Source organism: Lissotriton vulgaris, chromosome 12 (genome assembly GCF_964263255.1).
Source record: "Lissotriton vulgaris chromosome 12, aLisVul1.2, whole genome shotgun sequence".
In the NCBI taxonomy this organism is placed as follows: Eukaryota; Metazoa; Chordata; class Amphibia; order Caudata; family Salamandridae; genus Lissotriton; species Lissotriton vulgaris.
In genome coordinates this window covers 444,323,934-444,341,097 of record NC_141700.1, presented here as the reverse complement: position 1 = coordinate 444,341,097, position 17,164 = coordinate 444,323,934, and the positions used below count along the sequence as shown (strand labels likewise).

Sequence of the window (17,164 nt, the reverse complement as noted above, 5' to 3'; positions counted from 1 at the left end):
AACTTAGAAAAGAATATGAAAGTGAAAAAGCAATATTCTCTTGAACACCATAAAGAAAAGTGTTTCAAATTTAAGAATCAAGTGGGTGCTGTGGCTAAGCTGGTTAAAGCGCCTGTCTAGTAAACAGGAGATCCTGAGTTCAACTCTCAGCCGTGCCTTGCTTTTCTCATTGTTATATAACAAATCATTTTCATTAGGTCTTATTCCTATACAATTAAAATATAAAGTCTGATTCATCTTACTGTTGAACAGATCATCTTAAACCTTATAAAAACCCAAGTATTTTCAAGATTATAGAATGAATACTGTTATTGCAAAATGAAAAAAATACATATCTATGAGAAAGACGTAGATGAAATGTCTACCTAGATTGGAGCAATATTATTACCTTCATGAAAAAAATTGTAAAGAATTCAAGAAATGAAATTGGGTTTTATAAGAGTACCTGTTTATTAAAACATATGAATCCTTGCGTAGTGATTGAGTATCTTTTCATGTTTTAGATTACAATACATATAAAGAAGAATTTATAGCAGAAAACACATTATTATCATCAACAATAAATTCTTTATGCATTTTTTACTATTACCGTTGGTGCTGTGGCTTAGTGGTTAAAGCTCCTGTCTCGTAAACAGGAAATCTTGAGTTCAAATCTCCGCAGCATTTAAGTGTTTTCTCCATGCTTTCCGAATAATTTTCATCAAACAAGTGTTGAATACAATTTAAGGATAAACATCTGGTTCTATGAACTTTAGAATAAGTTATCTTAAAAATTAAATAAAATGCTTGGTATTGTGAAGATTTTTGTAGGAATGCATTGACTGAAATAGGGAAAAGAAAATGACAAAGAACAAGATAGAGGTGAATGATCACTCTATTGTTGAATTCAACTAATCCATTCTTCAGCAAGGTATATTTTAAAATGATATGAATAGGGTAAACTTCAAATTAGAGAGGTGTTTTTGAATAAGTGAAGAGTCTTCATTCATCTTAAGTGTTTGAGTAGAGAAGTGTTTGAACTTAGAAAAGAATATGAAAGTGAAAAAGCAATATTCTCTTGAACACCATAAAGAAAAGTGTTTCAAATTTAAGAATCAAGTGGGTGCTGTGGCTTAGCTGGTTAAAGCGCCTGTCTAGTAAACAGGAGATCCTGAGTTCAACTCTCAGCAGTACCTTGCTTTTCTCATTGTTATATAACACATCATTTTCATTAGGTCTTATTCCGATACAACTAAAATATAAAAGTCTGATTCATCTTACTGTTGAACAGATCATCTTTAACCTTATAAAAACCGAAGTATTTTCAAGATTATAGAATGAATACTGTTATTGCAAAATGAAAAAAATACATATCTATGAGAAAGACGTAGATGAAATGTCTACCTAGATTGGAGCAATATTATTACCTTCATGAAAAAAAATTGTAAAGAATTCAAGAAATGAAATTGGGTTTTATAAGAGTACCTGTTTATTAAAACATATGAATCCTTGCGTAGTGATTGAGTATCTTTTCGTGTTTAAGATTACAATACATATAAAGAAGAATTTATAGCAGAAATTACATTTTCATCATCAACAATAAATTATTTATGCATTTTTTACTAGTACCGTTGGTGCTGTGGCTTAGTGGTTAAAGCTCCTGTCTCGTAAACAGGAAATCCTGAGTTCAAATCTCAGCAGCATTTAACTGTTTTCTTCATGCTTTCCGAATAATTTTCATCAAACAAGTGTTAAATACAATTTAAGTATAAACCTCTGGTTCTATGAACTTTAGAATAAGTTATCTTAAAAATTAAATAAAATACTTGGTATTGTGAAGATTTTTGTAGGAATGCATTGATTGAAATAGGGAAAAGAAAATGACAAAGAACAAGATAGAGGTGAATGATCACTCTATTGTTGAATTCAACTAATCCATTCTTCAGCAAGGTATATTTTAAAATGATATGAATAGGGTAAACTTCAAATTAGAGAGGTGTTTTTGAATAAGTGAAGAGTCTTCATTCATCTTAAGTTCATGAGTAGAGAAGTGTGTGAACTTAGAAAAGAATATGAAAGTGAAAAAGCAATATTCTCTTGAACACCATAAAGAAAAGTGTTTCAAATTTAAGAATCAAGTGGTTGCTGTGGCTTAGCTGGTTAAAGCGCCTGTCTAGTAAACAGAAGATCCTGAGTTCAACTCTCAGCAGTGCCTTGCTTTTCTCATTGTTATATAACAAATCATTTTCATTAGGTCTTATTCCAATACAATTAAAATATAAAAGTCTGATTCATCTTACTGTTGAACAGATCATCTTAAACCTTATAAAAACACAAGTATTTTCAAGATTATAGAATGAATACTGTTATTGCAAAATGAAAAAAATACATATCTATGAGAAAGACGTAGATGAAATTTCTACCTAGATTTGAGCAATATTAATACCTTCATGATTTTTTTTTAAGAATTCAGGAAATGAAATTGAGTTTTATAAGAGTACCTGTTTATCAAACCATATTAATACTTGCGTAGTGATTGAGTATGTTTTCGTGTTTAAGATTACAATACATATAAAGAAGAATTTATAGCAGGAAACAAATTTTCATCATCAACAATAAATTATGTATGCATTTCTTACTATTAACGTTGGTGCTGTGGCTTAGTGGTTAAAGCGCCTGTCTCGTAGACAGGAAATCCTGAGTTCAAATCTCAGCAGCACCTAAATGTTTTCTCCACGCTTTCCGAATAATTTTCATCAAACAAATGTTGAATACAATTTAAGAATAAACATCTGGTTCTATGAACTTTAGAATAAGTTATCTTAAAAATTAAATAAAATGCTTGGTATTGTGAAGATTTTTGTAGGAATGCATTGACTGAAATAGGGAAAAGAAAATGACAAAGAACAAGATAGAGGTGAATGATCACTCTATTGTTGAATTCAACTAATCCATTCTTCAGCAAGGTATATTTTAAAATGATATGAATAGGGTAAACTTCAAATTAGAAAGGTGTTTTTGAATAAGTGAAGAGTCTTCATTCATCTTAAGTGTTTGAGTAGAGAAGTGTGTGAACTTAGAAAAGAATATGAAAGTGAAAAAGCAATATTCTCTTGAACACCATAAAGAAACGTGTTTCAAATTTAAGAATCAAGTGGGTGCTGTGTCTTAGCTGGTTAAAGCGCCTGTCTAGTAAACAGGAGATCCTGAGTTCAACTCTCAGCAGTGCCTTGCTTTTCTCATTGTTATATAACAAATCATTTTCATTAGGTCTTATTCCGATACAATTAAAATATAAAAGTCTGATTCATCTTACTGTTGAACAGATCATCTTTAACCTTATAAAAACCCAAGTATTTTCAAGATTATAGAATGAATACTGGTATTGCAAAATGAAAAAAATACATATCTATGAGAAAGACGTAGATGAAATGTCTACCTAGATTTGAGCATTATTAATACCTTCATGATTTTTTTTTAAAGAATTCAAGAAATGAAATTGAGTTTTATAAGAGTACCTGTTTATCAAAACATATTAATACTTGCGTAGTGATTGAGTATGTTTTCGTGTTTAAGATTACAATACATATAAAGAAGAATTTTTAGCAGGAAACACATTTTCATCATCAACAATAAATTTTGTATGCATTTCTTACTATGAACGTTGGTGCTGTGGCTTAGTGGTTAAAGGGCATGTCTCATAAACATGAAATCCTGAGTTCAAATCTCAACAGCACCGAACTGTTTTCTCCATGCTTTCCGAATAATTTTCATCAAACAAATGTTGAATACAATTTAAGAATAAACATCTGGTTCTATGAACTTTAGAATAAGTTATCTTAAAAATTAAATAAAATGCTTGGTATTGTGAAGATTTTTGTAGGAATGCATTGACTGAAATAGGGAAAAGAAAATGACAAAGAACAAGATAGAGGTGAATGATCACTCTATTGTGGAATTCAACTAATCCATTCTTCAGCAAGGTATATTTTAAAATGATATGAGTAGGGTAAACTTCAAATTAGAGAGGTGTTTTTGAATAAGTGAAGAGTCTTCATTCATCTTAAGTGTTTGAGTAGAGAAGTGTGTGAACTTAAAAAAGAATATGAAAGTGAAAAAGCAATATTCTCTTGAACACCATAAAGAAAAGTGTTTCAAATTTAAGAATCAAGTGGGTGCTGTGGCTTAGCTGGTTAAAGCGCCTGTCTAGTAAACAGGAGATCCTGAGTTCAAATCTCAGCAGCGCCTTGCTTTTCTCATTGTAATATATAACAAATCATTTTCATTAGGTCTTATTCCGATACAATTAAAATATAAAAGTCAGATTCATCTTACTGTTGAACAGATCATCTTTAACCTTATAAAAACCCAAGTATTTTCAAGATTATAGAATGAATAATGTTATTGCAAAATGAAAAAAATACATATCTATGAGAAAGACGTAGATGAAATGTCTACCTAGATTGGAGCAATATTATTACCTTCATGAAAAAAATATTGTAAAGAATTCAAGAAATGAAATTGGGTTTTATAAGAGTACCTGTTTATTAAAACATATTAATACTTGCGTAGTGATTGAGTATGTTTTCCTGTTTAAGATTACAATACATATAAAGAAGAATTTATAGCAGGAAACACATTTTCATCATCAACAATGAATAATTTATGCACTTCTTACTATTAACGTTGGTGCTGTGGCTTAGTGGTTAAAGCACCTGTCTCGTAAACAGGAAATCCTGAGTTCAAATCTCAGCAGAAACTAACCGTTTTCTCCATGCTTTCCGAATAATTTACATCAAACAAATGTTGAACACAATTTAAGAATAAACATCTGGTTCTATGAACTTTAGAATAAGTTATCTTAAACATTAAATAAAATGCTTGGTATTGTGAAGATTTTTGTAGGAATGCATTGACTGAAATAGGGAAAAGAAAATGACAAAGAACAAGATAGAGGTGAATGACCACTCTATTGTTGAATTCAACTAATCCATTCTTCAGCAAGGTATATTTTAAAATGATATGAATAGGGTAAACTTCAAATTAGAGAGGTGTTTTTGAATAGGTGAAGAGGCTTCATTCATCTTAAGTGTTTGATTAGAGAAGTGTGTGAACTTAGAAAAGAATATGAAAGTGAAAAAGCAATATTCTCTTGAACACCATAAAGAAAAGTGTTTCAAAATAAAGAATCAAGTGGGTGCTGTGGCTTAGCTGGTTAAAGCGCCTGTCTAGTAAACATTAGATCCTGAGTTCAACTCTCAGCAGTGCTCTACTTTTCTCATTGTTATATAACAAATCATTTTCATTAGGTCTTATTCCGATACAATTAAAATATAAAAGTCTGATTCATCTTACTGTTGAACAGATCATCTTTAACCTTATAAAAACCCAGATATTTTCAAGATTATAGAATGAATACTGTTATTGCAAAATGAAAAAAAGTACATATCTATGAGAAAGACGTAGATGAAATGTCTACCTAGATTGGAGCAATATTATTACCTTCATGAAAAAAAATTGTAAAGAATTCAAGAAATGAAATTGGGTTTTATAAGAGTACCTGTTTATTAAAACATATGAATCCTTGCGTAGTGATTGAGTATATTTTCGTGTTTAAGATTACAATACATATAAAGAAGAATTTATAGCAGAAAACACATTTTCATCATTAACAATAAATTCTTTATGCATTTTTTACTATTACCGTTGGTGCTGTGGCTTAGTGGTTAAAGCTCCTGTCTTGTAAACAGGAAATCCTGAGTTCAATTCTCAGCAGCATTTAACTGTTTTCTCCATGCTTTCCGAATAATTTTCATCAAACAAGTGTTGAATACAATTTAAGTATAAACATCTGGTTCTATGAACTTTAGAATAAGTTATCTTAAAAATTAAATAAAATGCTTGGTATTGTGAAGATTTTTGTAGGAATGCATTGACTGAAATAGGGAAAAGAAAATGACAAAGAACAAGATAGAGGTGAATGATCACTCTATTGTTGAATTCAACTAATCCATTCTTCAGCAAGGTATATTTTAAAATGATATGAATAGGGTAAACTTCAAATTAGAGAGGTGTTTTTGAATAAGTGAAGAGTCTTCATTCATCTTAAGTGTTTGAGTAGAGAAGTGTGTGAACTTAGAAAAGAATATGAAAGTGAAAAAGCAATATTCTCTTGAACACCATAAAGAAAAGTGTTTCAAAATAAAGAATCAAGTGGGTGCTGTGGCTTAGCTGGTTAAAGCGCCTGTCTAGTAAACATTAGATCCTGAGTTCAACTCTCAGCAGTGCTCTACTTTTCTCATTGTTATATAACAAATCATTTTCATTAGGTCTTATTCCGATACAATTAAAATATAAAAGTCTGATTCATCTCACTGTTGAACAGATCATCTTTAACCTTATAAAAACCCAAGTATTTTCAAGATTATAGAATGAATACTGTTATTGCAAAATGAAAAAAATACATATCTATGAGAAAGACGTAGATGAAATGTCTACCTAGATTGGAGCAACATTATTACCTTCATGAAAAAAAAGTTGTAAAGAATTCAAGAAATGGAATTGGGTTTTATAAGAGTACCTGTTTATTAAAACATATTAATCCTTGCGTAGTGATTGAGTATCTTTTCGTGTTTAAGATTACAATACATATAAAGCAGAAAACTCATTTTCATATATTAACAATAAATTCTTTATGCATTTTTTACTATTACTGTTGGTGCTGTGGCTTAGTGGTTAAAGCTCCTGTCTTGTAAACAGGAAATCCTGAGTTCAATTCTCAGTAGCATATAACTGTTTTCTCCATGCTTTCCGAATAATTTTCATCAAACAAGTGTTGAATACAATTTAAGTATAAACATCTGGTTCTATGAACTTTAGAATAAGTTATCTTAAAAATTAAATAAAATGCTTGGTATTGTGAAGATTAATGTAGGAATGCATTGACTGAAATAGGGAAAAGAAAATGACAAAGAACAAGATAGAGGTGAATGATCACTCTATTGTTGAATTCAACTAATCCATTCTTCAGCAAGGTATATTTTAAAATGATATGAATAGGGTAAACTTCAAATTAAAGAGGTGTTTTTGAATAAGTGAAGAGTCTTCATTCATCTTAAGTGTTTGAGTAGAGAAGTGTGTGAGCTTAGAAAAAAATATGAAAGTGAAAAAGCAATATTCTCTTGAACACCATAAAGAAAATTGTTTCAAATTTAAGAATCAAGGGGGTGCTGTGGCTTAGCTGGTTAAAGCGCCTGTCTAGTAAACAGGAGATCCTGAGTTCAACTTTCAGCAGTGCCTTGCTTTTCTCATTGTTATATAACAAATCATTTTTATTAGGTCTTATTCCAATACAATTAAAATATAAAAGTCTGATTCATCTTACTGTTGAACAGATCATCTTAAACCTTATAAAAACACAAGTATTTTCAAGATTATAGAATGAATACTGTTATTGCCAAATGAAAAAAATACATATCTATGAGAAAGACGTAGATGCAATTTCTACCTAGATTTGAGCAATATTAATACCTTCATGATTTTTTTTTTTAAAGGATTCAAGAAATGAAATTGAGTTTTATAAGAGTACCTGTTTATTAAAACATATTAATACTTGCGTAGTGATTGAGTATGTTTTCGTGTTTAAGATTACAATACATATAAAGAAGAATTTATAGCAGGAAACACATTTTCATCATCAACAATGAATTATTTATGCATTTCTTACTATTAACGTTGGTGCTGTGGCTTAGTGGTTAAAGCGCCTGTCTCGTAAACAGGAAATCCTGAGTTCAAATCTCAGCAGCACCTAACTGTTTTCTCCATGCTTTCTGAATAATTTTCATCAAACAAATGTTGAATACAATTTAAGAATAAACATCTGGTTCTATGAACTTTAGAATAAGTTACCTTAAAAATTAAATAAAATGCTTGGTATTGTTAAGATTTTTTTAGGAATGCATTGACTGAAATAGGGATAAGAAAATGACAAAGAACAAGATAGAGGTGAATGTTCACTCTATTGTTGAATTCAACTAATCCATTCTTCAGCAAGGTATATTTTAAAATGATATGAATAGGGTAAACTTCAAATTAGAGAGGTGTTTTTGAATAAGTGAAGAGTCTTCATTCATCTTAAGTGTTTGAGTAGAGAAGTGTGTGAACTTAGAAAAGAATATGAAAGTGAAAAAGCAATATTCTCTTGAACACCATAAAGAAAAGTGTTTCGAATTTAAGAATCAAGTGGGTGCTGTGGCTTAGCTGGTTAAAGCGCCAGTCTAGTAAACAGGAGATCCTGAGTTCAACTCTCAGCAGTGCCTTGCTTTTCTCATTGTTATATAACAAATCATTTTCATTAGGCCTTATTCCGATACAATTAAAATATAAAAGTCTGATTCATCTTACTGTTGAACAGATCATCTTTAACCTTATAAAAACCCAGATATTTTCAAGATTATAGAATGAATACTGTTATTGCAAAATGAAAAAAAGTACATATCTATGAGAAAGACGTAGATGAAATGTCTACCTAGATTGGAGCAATATTATTACCTTCATGAAAAAAAATTGTAAAGAATTCAAGAAATGAAATTGGGTTTTATAAGAGTACCTGTTTATTAAAACATATGAATCCTTGCGTAGTGATTGAGTATATTTTCGTGTTTAAGATTACAATACATATAAAGAAGAATTTATAGCAGAAAACACATTTTCATCATTAACAATAAATTCTTTATGCATTTTTTACTATTACCGTTGGTGCTGTGGCTTAGTGGTTAAAGCTCCTGTCTTGTAAACAGGAAATCCTGAGTTCAATTCTCAGCAGCATTTAACTGTTTTCTCCATGCTTTCCGAATAATTTTCATCAAACAAGTGTTGAATACAATTTAAGTATAAACATCTGGTTCTATGAACTTTAGAATAAGTTATCTTAAAAATTAAATAAAATGCTTGGTATTGTGAAGATTTTTGTAGGAATGCATTGACTGAAATAGGGAAAAGAAAATGACAAAGAACAAGATAGAGGTGAATGATCACTCTATTGTTGAATTCAACTAATCCATTCTTCAGCAAGGTATATTTTAAAATGATATGAATAGGGTAAACTTCAAATTAGAGAGGTGTTTTTGAATAAGTGAAGAGTCTTCATTCATCTTAAGTGTTTGAGTAGAGAAGTGTGTGAACTTAGAAAAGAATATGAAAGTGAAAAAGCAATATTCTCTTGAACACCATAAAGAAAAGTGTTTCAAAGTTAAGAATCAAGTGGGTGCTGAGGCTTAGCTGGTTAAAGCGCCTGTCTAGTAAACAGGAGATCCTGAGTTCAACTTTCAGCAGTGCATTGCTTTTCTCATTGTTATATAACAAATCATTTTTATTAGGTCTTATTCCGATACAATTAAAATATAAAAGTCTGATTCATCTTACTGTTGAACAGATCATCTTAAACCTTATAAAAACACAAGTATTTTCAAGATTATAGAATGAATACTGTTATTGCCAAATGAAAAAAATACATATCTATGAGAAAGACGTAGATGCAATTTCTACCTAGATTTGAGCAATATTAATACCTTCATGATTTTTTTTTTAAAAAGATTCAAGAAATGAAATTGAGTTTTATAAGAGTACCTGTTTATTAAAACATATTAATACTTGCGTAGTGATTGAGTATGTTTTCGTGTTTAAGATTACAATACATATAAAGAAGAATTTATAGCAGGAAACACATTTTCATCATAAACAATAAATTATGTATGCATTTCTTACTCTTAACGTTGGCGCTGTGGCTTGGTGGTTAAAGCACCTGTCTCGTAAACAGGAAATCCTGAGTTCAAATCTCAGCAGCACCTAACTGTTTTCTCCATGCTTTCCGAATAATTTACATCAAACAAATGTTGAATACAATTTAAGAATAAACATCTGGTTCTATGAACTTTAGAATAAGTTATCTTAAAAATTAAATAAAATGCTTGGTATTGTGAAGGTTTTTGTAGGAATGCATTGACTGAAATAGGGAAAAGAAAATGACAAAGAACAAGATAGAGGTGAATGATCACTCTATTGTTGAATTCAACGAATCCATTCTTCAGTAAGGTATATTTTAAAATGATATGAATAGGGTAAACTTCAAATTAGAGAGGTGTTTTTGAATAAGTGAAGAGTCTTCATTCATCTTAAGTGTTTGAGTAGAGAAGTGTATGAACTTAGAAAAGAATATGAAAGTGAAAAAGCAATATTCTCTTGAACACCAAAAAGAAAAGTGTTTCAAATTTAAGAATCAAGTGGGTGCTTTGGCTTAGCTGGTTAAAGCGCCTGTCTAGTAAACAGGAGATCCTGAGTTCAACTCTCAGCAGTGCCTTGCTTTTCTCATTGTTATATAACAAATCATTTTCATTAGGTCTTTTTCCGATACAATTAAAATATAAAAGTCTGATTCATCTTACTGTTGAACAGATCATCTTTAACCTTATAAAAACCCAGGTATTTTCAAGATTATAGAATGAATACTGTTATTGCAAAATGAAAAAAAGTACATATCTATGAGATAGACGTAGATGAAATGTCTACCTAGATTGGAGCAATATTATTACCTTCATGAAAAAAAATTGTAAAGAATTCAAGAAATGAAATTGGGTTTTATAAGAGTACCTGTTTATATGGCTGAGATACCCGCCACCCCCTCTCGACGCAATCCCCAAGGATGGGAAACAGAAACGGTTCTGAACTTTTGGAAGGCGGGAGGGAGTGACCCTCCCGGCCGTATTTATTAAAATATGAAACAAAATCAAAACATTAAAATAACAGTTTCATATTACGTACAATTTCATTTCCACATTACGAAGTTTGGCTAACCTTAACATGTTTCTAATACAAAGGTTCTCCTAGCCGAACTAACATCCTACAAAACATTTAACTTGAAATTGTACATCCTAACGTTAAGGGCCAACGGCAAGGTCATAACCGGTGTCAGATCCCTAAACCAGAATTACCCCCCCCACTTGGGAGGGGCGACCGCACAGAGGCTGTACCTCAAATGCATCTACCAATTTCCCTTGACTTGACGGGGGCCCCAATGAACTCGACGCCATTTAAAGGTCGTCCGAGGACTCGTGTGAGGTGTCTAGAAGGTAGCGTAAACCCCCTCCCCACCCCACACAACTTACCACATCTGCCGTCGCAGGTGTCCTGGCCCCGGGAAATTCCCCAGGAGGGTCCCGTAGCCCCTCCTATCAAGGAAGGGGCCTTGACCGCCTTTCCTTTTCTTTCGGCGGCCCATCCTTAGAAGGGACCGCCTCCCCGTTGAGGGGCCAATGGCCACCTCCCCCGGGCACTCCCATCCGTATTGGGTGACGCCCCCCCATAGGGATCTTCCAATTACTGCTCACCGATCATGACCTTACCGCCCGACCAAAATAAATACGACAATTAACTAAATTACTAAAGTAAAAAGACAACCATAACTACTTCACGTATGATTACTGATCAACACTAGTGCAAAACTTTATTCAAAAACATACTCTAAATGATCATTCTCTTTATTGCATATACAAATGACACGTCAATCATCACAACCTGTAAGAAATAGAGTTACCACATCAAAACTTTATTTAAAAAACCACTTGCTGTCTTCAGGGGCTGGTGGGTGGGTCAAAATTGGCTCTTCGTTCCGTCTCGAGCTCACGTGCATCGGGGAGGTGCAGCTTCAGAGCACAGGAACAAGAGGATGCTTTCTTGGCTTGTTGCTCCTTTTATCCGTCTTCGGGCGGGCGTAAACCCGCCTCCGCCTGCCTCCGGGGGCGTGGCCGGCGGCGTCAGCGTCTAGGACAACCCACTCCAGGGCGGGAAAAGGCGCGCCCCGGCTACGCCGCTTCGGGCATACCAGCCGAGACTCGCCTCCCGCCCAAGATGGCCTCCCGGGGGGATCGGGGTACTCCACCATACGTTCGGGGGGACCGAGTGGTCGCCCCTTTCCATATGGCTGAGATACCCGCCACCCCCTCTCGACGCAATCCCCAAGGATGGGAAACAGAAACGGTTCTGAACTTTTGGAAGGCGGGAGGGAGTGACCCTCCCGGCCGTATTTATTAAAATATGAAACAAAATCAAAACATTAAAATAACAGTTTCATATTATGTACAATTTCATTTCTACATTACGATGTTTGGCTAACCTTAACATATTTCTAATACAAAGGTTCTCCTAGCCGAACTAACATCCTACAAAACATTTAACTTGAAATTGTACATCCTAACGTTAAGGGCCAACGGCAAGGTCGTAACCGGTGTCAGATCCCTAAACCAGAATTACCCCCCCCAATTGGGAGGGGCGACCGCACAGAGGCTGTACCTCAAATGCATCTACCAATTTCCCTTGACTTGACGGGGGCCCCAATGAACTCGACGCCATTTAAAGGTCGTCCGAGGACTCATGTGAGGTGTCTAGAAGGTAGCGTAAACCCCCTCCCCACCCCACACAACTTACCACATCTGCCGTCGCAGGTGTCCTGGCCCCGGGAAATTCCCCAGGAGGGGCCCGTAGCCCCTCCTATCAAGGAAGGGGCCTTGACCGCCTTTCCTTTTCTTTCGGTGGCCCATCCTTAGAAGGGACCGCCTCCCCGTTGAGGGGCCAATGGCCACCTCCCCCGGGCGCTCCCATCCGTAATGGGTGACGCCCCCCCATAGGGATCTTCCAATTACTGCTCACCGATCATGACCTTACCGCCACAGGCCGGATAGTTGACCGGCTATCCGGACCCCCCACAACTCCTGCCTAAAGGTCATGTTTCAAACTCTTTAGCCAATCTATGAGGTCTCCTATGAGTAACTCATTCCCCACTCGGGACAAATGGACCCCATCTCCCAAATACATACTGTCCCCCTTGATACAACCATGCGGAATAGAATGCAGTGCCCTTGAACGAAACAATCTACCCAACTTGTTATTTACTTTCTTCACTGAGTGATTCAGAGCAGAAACCGAAATCGCCCCCCGCCACACTTTTCGTGGAATCATATGGGACCATGCAATTCTGCACCCTGGAACTCTTCTCGCCAACCAACTTACAGTGGAAGGCATTGCCTCGAGAAGCAGTTGTCTACCAGTGGTCACCAAATCATTACCCCCAAGATGGACTATGATTATAGACGGCGGTGACCTTGTCCGCCCTAACAAACCCTCGAAAAAGGATTGAAACTGGTCAATACAGAGCCCGCCCCTTCCATAGAAGGTCACCCTGTACCCGTATTCCCCAGCCATGTGAATCATGTCACCTGCTTCGAATACGTCCGCGGCACGCCTCACGTATGAGTGGCCCACGACCCACACCACTTTTTCCGCAGCCGGTGATGTCTGACCGGTGGTTCCCAGATGTCGGGTCGACTGCTCAGTCCGCCCCGCCTCGTAAGCTTGCGAAACTGTAAACCAAACAAAAACAAGAAGCGTGAGAACATGATTACCGCTTCACAACATGTGCAACCGCACATACCTCTTGTAACAATTCGAGGACCAACGCCCCAAACGTTTCACTTTTTCCACACTCAGACCCCTGGCTGTAGCTTCAGTAGCAGCCCCTATCCGAAAGGAATGGGTCCCAAACTCGCCGGGGTTCAAACCCGCGGCCGAAATTGACATTGAAAGCACCCGCTGGAACTGAAACCTCGTCAGTGGGGTGGCGTCAGAGTGTCTCAACAAGGTCCCCCCCCATGATGCCACCTTCTGCGCTAAATATTCCTCTACGCAAACAACAGGGCACATGGGAGATCCGGGAATCCTATGTATGACTATGCAGTCCCCAATCGCACCCTGATCGGCCTTGGACCTGACAAACGAGACAGTCATCCTCTCCATCTTAACCTGAATGTGCTCTCGGCACAGTCCCCCCACCGTATCCTGCTTGTTCTTTGCCACCAGTTCGCTTACCCGCATAGCCCCATGGAATGCTAACGCAAAAGCGGCTCGGAATAACACTGTTTCATACTGGGATGAACACGTCGCAGGGAGTACGGAAAATAACAGGGCCAACCTATCCAGACCTATCGGGTGTCTCTCATCTACTCTGCGACCCTCAAGGCGTTGCCACCCACGTAGCGCTTTCTGCACCACGAAAGACGCTGTCGGGTCCTGGATCCCATGAGCCTTCGCCATAAAGGAAATGGCGGCCCGATGCCTCTGGGCCGTAGCTACTGATTTGCCTGCCTGATGTAAGGACAGCAAAAATTTTACGACAAACTCTTCCTGGCCCCAAAGCTCCCCCCTAGCAGAACCCAAAAAGGACCAATAGGAACGAAACGCCCCTTCATATGCCTTCCTTGTCCTGGGTGCTAAACTCTCTCCCACGAGGTTTTGTAGTTCGGGGCACCGAGAGACCAGAGAGCTTCGGGAAAGGGTGCCGCCACCGGGTCCGCTGTGGGCAGAAAACCCCAGAAGGCCTGCATACGGAAACGAGAAAGCGCATCAGCCGCTTGGTTCAGCACCCCTGGGACATGTCGCGCCCTAAAGAGCACATTCAACTGCATACACAACAATACAATTTCTTTAAGCAGTCTTAGAATCCATTTACAACGTGCTGCCTGACTATTGATACACTCAACCACGGTCATGTTATCAGACCAGAACACCACAGAGTGATCTCGGAACCCCTCAGGCCATGTTTTCAGGGCCACCAAAATGGGGAAGAGCTCGAGGAAAGCAATGTTACTTGTCAGCCCGCACTCGTGCCACCATGACGGCCATTTCTGAGCCGACCATTGGGTACCGAATATGGCGCCAAAACCTACACTCCCCGCCGAATCTGTCCACAGCCCCAGCTCCTCGGAGGACACCGCCGGCTTGTTCCAGACAACTCGACCATTGAAATCTGCCAGGAATGCCAACCAAATGCGCATGTCCTGGCGAATCTCTGCCGAGAGCCTCGTGCGGTGATGTCCCTCCTTAAGGCCGACCATGGCTTGTGCAATCGAGCGGGAAAAGGGGCGGGCCATTGGGATTACTCTAAGGGCAAAATTCAACTGGCCCACCGTTTGTTGCAATTGATGCAGGTTTACCTTAGTCTCTCGAATACATGTTTCAAGGGATGCCCTGAATTTCAACACCTTCTCTTTGGGCAACCGAAAACAACCTTCCTCCGAGTCGAGCTCGATCCCCAGAAACTCGAGTGAAGTCGAGGGACCCACAGTCTTACCTGGTGCCAATGGCACGCCAAAGTGATTCATTAAGACACAAAACTCTTTTAAAGCCTGTCCACATTCCGGATCCCCGGCTGCCCCCAGGAACAGAAAGTCATCAAGATAATGCATCACATGCTGAAAACCCGTCTTTCTTGTGAATACCCATTGCAAAAAACAACTGAACTTTTCAAATAAGCACAAGATATGGAGCAACCCATTGGCATACATTTATCCATGTAATAGCGACCCTGAAACATGAAACCAAGGAGACGCTGATCGTCTGGGTGTACCGGGAGCAACCGGAACGCTGACTCGATGTCCGATTTGGCCATCAGCGCTCCGGGCCCCAGGCGATTCAACATGGCGACGGCCTCATCGAAAGATGCGTACCGCACCGAACACACTTCCGGGTCTATCGCATCATTCACGGAAAGACCTCGTGGGGCTGACAAATTATGTATTAGCCTAAACTCACCCGGGTCCTTCTTGGGGACCACCCCTAAGGGGGAACAAACAAAGTTAGCAACCGGTGGTAACTCGAATGGACCGGCAACCCGCCCTCGAGTCACCTCTTTCCCAATCTTTATCTGTACCACCGCCGTATGCTGCAGGACCGACAGTTGGTTCTTACAACTTGTTTTACACTGAAAATCCCCCACCGGAATGCGGAAACCATACGAAAACCCTTCTCGCAACACCCCAGCGGAGACATGATCCGGGTATTCATTGAGCCAAGGAATCATTGCCATGGTATCAACCGGGGTAGGTAAAGGCGCCCCTCGGACTATTTCAGACCTGTTTGGCGCTTCCCCTACCACCGTTATCACCCGTTTTGGCTCTGCACATGGTCTCGGGATGAGAGGACTGTCCACACCCCCCACATTCGTGTCTAAACTTGCATGACCCCTGAGGCCTTGTACATTTTCCCCTGTTAAAATTCCAACAAATCCCCTTTTTACCTGCGTTGCCACTCGACTTCGAGTGATGCTCGTTACCTGCACCCGTCCGACAGGGTGTCCCAGAGGTTTGGCGGGAAGACTCACCCCCGATACCCCCGACAATGGTACCTTTAACATGCCTGAATTCTCCATTTTTTGCCAAGAAATGGCGTCATAACAATCCCAAGTTAAGGCTGGGTCGTGCTCCTTAGCCTTCCTAAAAATATTGTCATAACAAAACCACTGATTGCCCTCGTACGCTAGAGAATATTCCATAATACGTGTCTGATAAATAGGTAATTCCGTCAACAACTCAGGCCTTCGCTCACCCATAATGGAGGTGAAAATGCCAAACGCTCTGCCCCAAGTACCTATGTTCTCGTTGACCTTAAAGGCGGCCATTTTTGCGCGCCAAACACTCGGATGCATAAGCTCTTTTTGGCCCTTCACATGCTCGATCTCGTAATGATCAGTAAGCAAAGAAAACATGTTCACATACTTATCAGCCCAAATCTTTTCCTTAATTTCGAGTGGAACATGCTGGGCCACTTTCTCCCTTCGTGAGGGTACAGACCCCTCCCCCGCAATCGGCAGTAGCCGCTTACCTGAACTAGGTGCTGTACTTGCTGCCGAACTCGCGCCTGCTGCAATCTCAGCCACCGGAACCTGTGGGGGAACAGAAGATGGTGCCTTCGCAGCCTCTCTAGATTCCCGCAATTGTCTCATTACTGCCCTGGCGTCGTCCGCCGTGGTGCCCTCACTATCTTTTCCCAACCACGCTGCCAGTTGTGCAGCCAACTCGGGAGGCATATCTTCCCCGTTCACGGGGGTGACTACCACGGGGATCGGATGCCCCTCCTTCGGAACCGGGATTGGCTCCTCTATCGGTGTATCGGGAACCGGGGCCTCCCCCCCAGGTGCCCCCCTCTTGGACCTCTTGCCTCTCCCGCTAGGGACAACTCCCGGCAATGCTGGTCCGACGATTCGCTTCGGGCCTCCCTCCCCGTTCTTTACCGCCATCTGTTTCTTCAACTCGGCTACCTCCTTCACGAGCATGCGGAGCATCTGATCGGTACCGACCCG

The 17,164-nt window shown here is 38.6% G+C and overlaps 8 non-coding genes across 8 annotated transcripts; all 8 read left to right on the top strand.

Moving 5' to 3' along the window:
• The first annotated feature begins 1,101 nt into the window (after positions 1-1,101).
• Positions 1,102-1,175, top strand: TRNAT-AGU (transfer RNA threonine (anticodon AGU)). Its single transcript has one exon. It is a non-coding gene; the product is annotated as a tRNA-Thr (tRNA).
• Positions 1,176-1,612: 437 nt separating this feature from the next.
• On the top strand, positions 1,613-1,685 carry TRNAT-CGU (transfer RNA threonine (anticodon CGU)). Its single transcript has one exon. It is a non-coding gene; the product is annotated as a tRNA-Thr (tRNA).
• A 943-nt stretch (positions 1,686-2,628) lies between these two features.
• On the top strand, positions 2,629-2,701 carry TRNAT-CGU (transfer RNA threonine (anticodon CGU)). Its single transcript has one exon. It is a non-coding gene; the product is annotated as a tRNA-Thr (tRNA).
• Positions 2,702-4,153: 1,452 nt separating this feature from the next.
• On the top strand, positions 4,154-4,227 carry TRNAT-AGU (transfer RNA threonine (anticodon AGU)). The gene has a single exon. It is a non-coding gene; the product is annotated as a tRNA-Thr (tRNA).
• Positions 4,228-5,687: 1,460 nt separating this feature from the next.
• On the top strand, positions 5,688-5,760 carry TRNAT-UGU (transfer RNA threonine (anticodon UGU)). The gene has a single exon. It is a non-coding gene; the product is annotated as a tRNA-Thr (tRNA).
• A 936-nt stretch (positions 5,761-6,696) lies between these two features.
• Positions 6,697-6,769, top strand: TRNAT-UGU (transfer RNA threonine (anticodon UGU)). The gene has a single exon. It is a non-coding gene; the product is annotated as a tRNA-Thr (tRNA).
• A 946-nt stretch (positions 6,770-7,715) lies between these two features.
• Positions 7,716-7,788, top strand: TRNAT-CGU (transfer RNA threonine (anticodon CGU)). Its single transcript has one exon. It is a non-coding gene; the product is annotated as a tRNA-Thr (tRNA).
• Positions 7,789-8,735: 947 nt separating this feature from the next.
• On the top strand, positions 8,736-8,808 carry TRNAT-UGU (transfer RNA threonine (anticodon UGU)). Its single transcript has one exon. It is a non-coding gene; the product is annotated as a tRNA-Thr (tRNA).
• Positions 8,809-17,164: the final 8,356 nt, after the last annotated feature.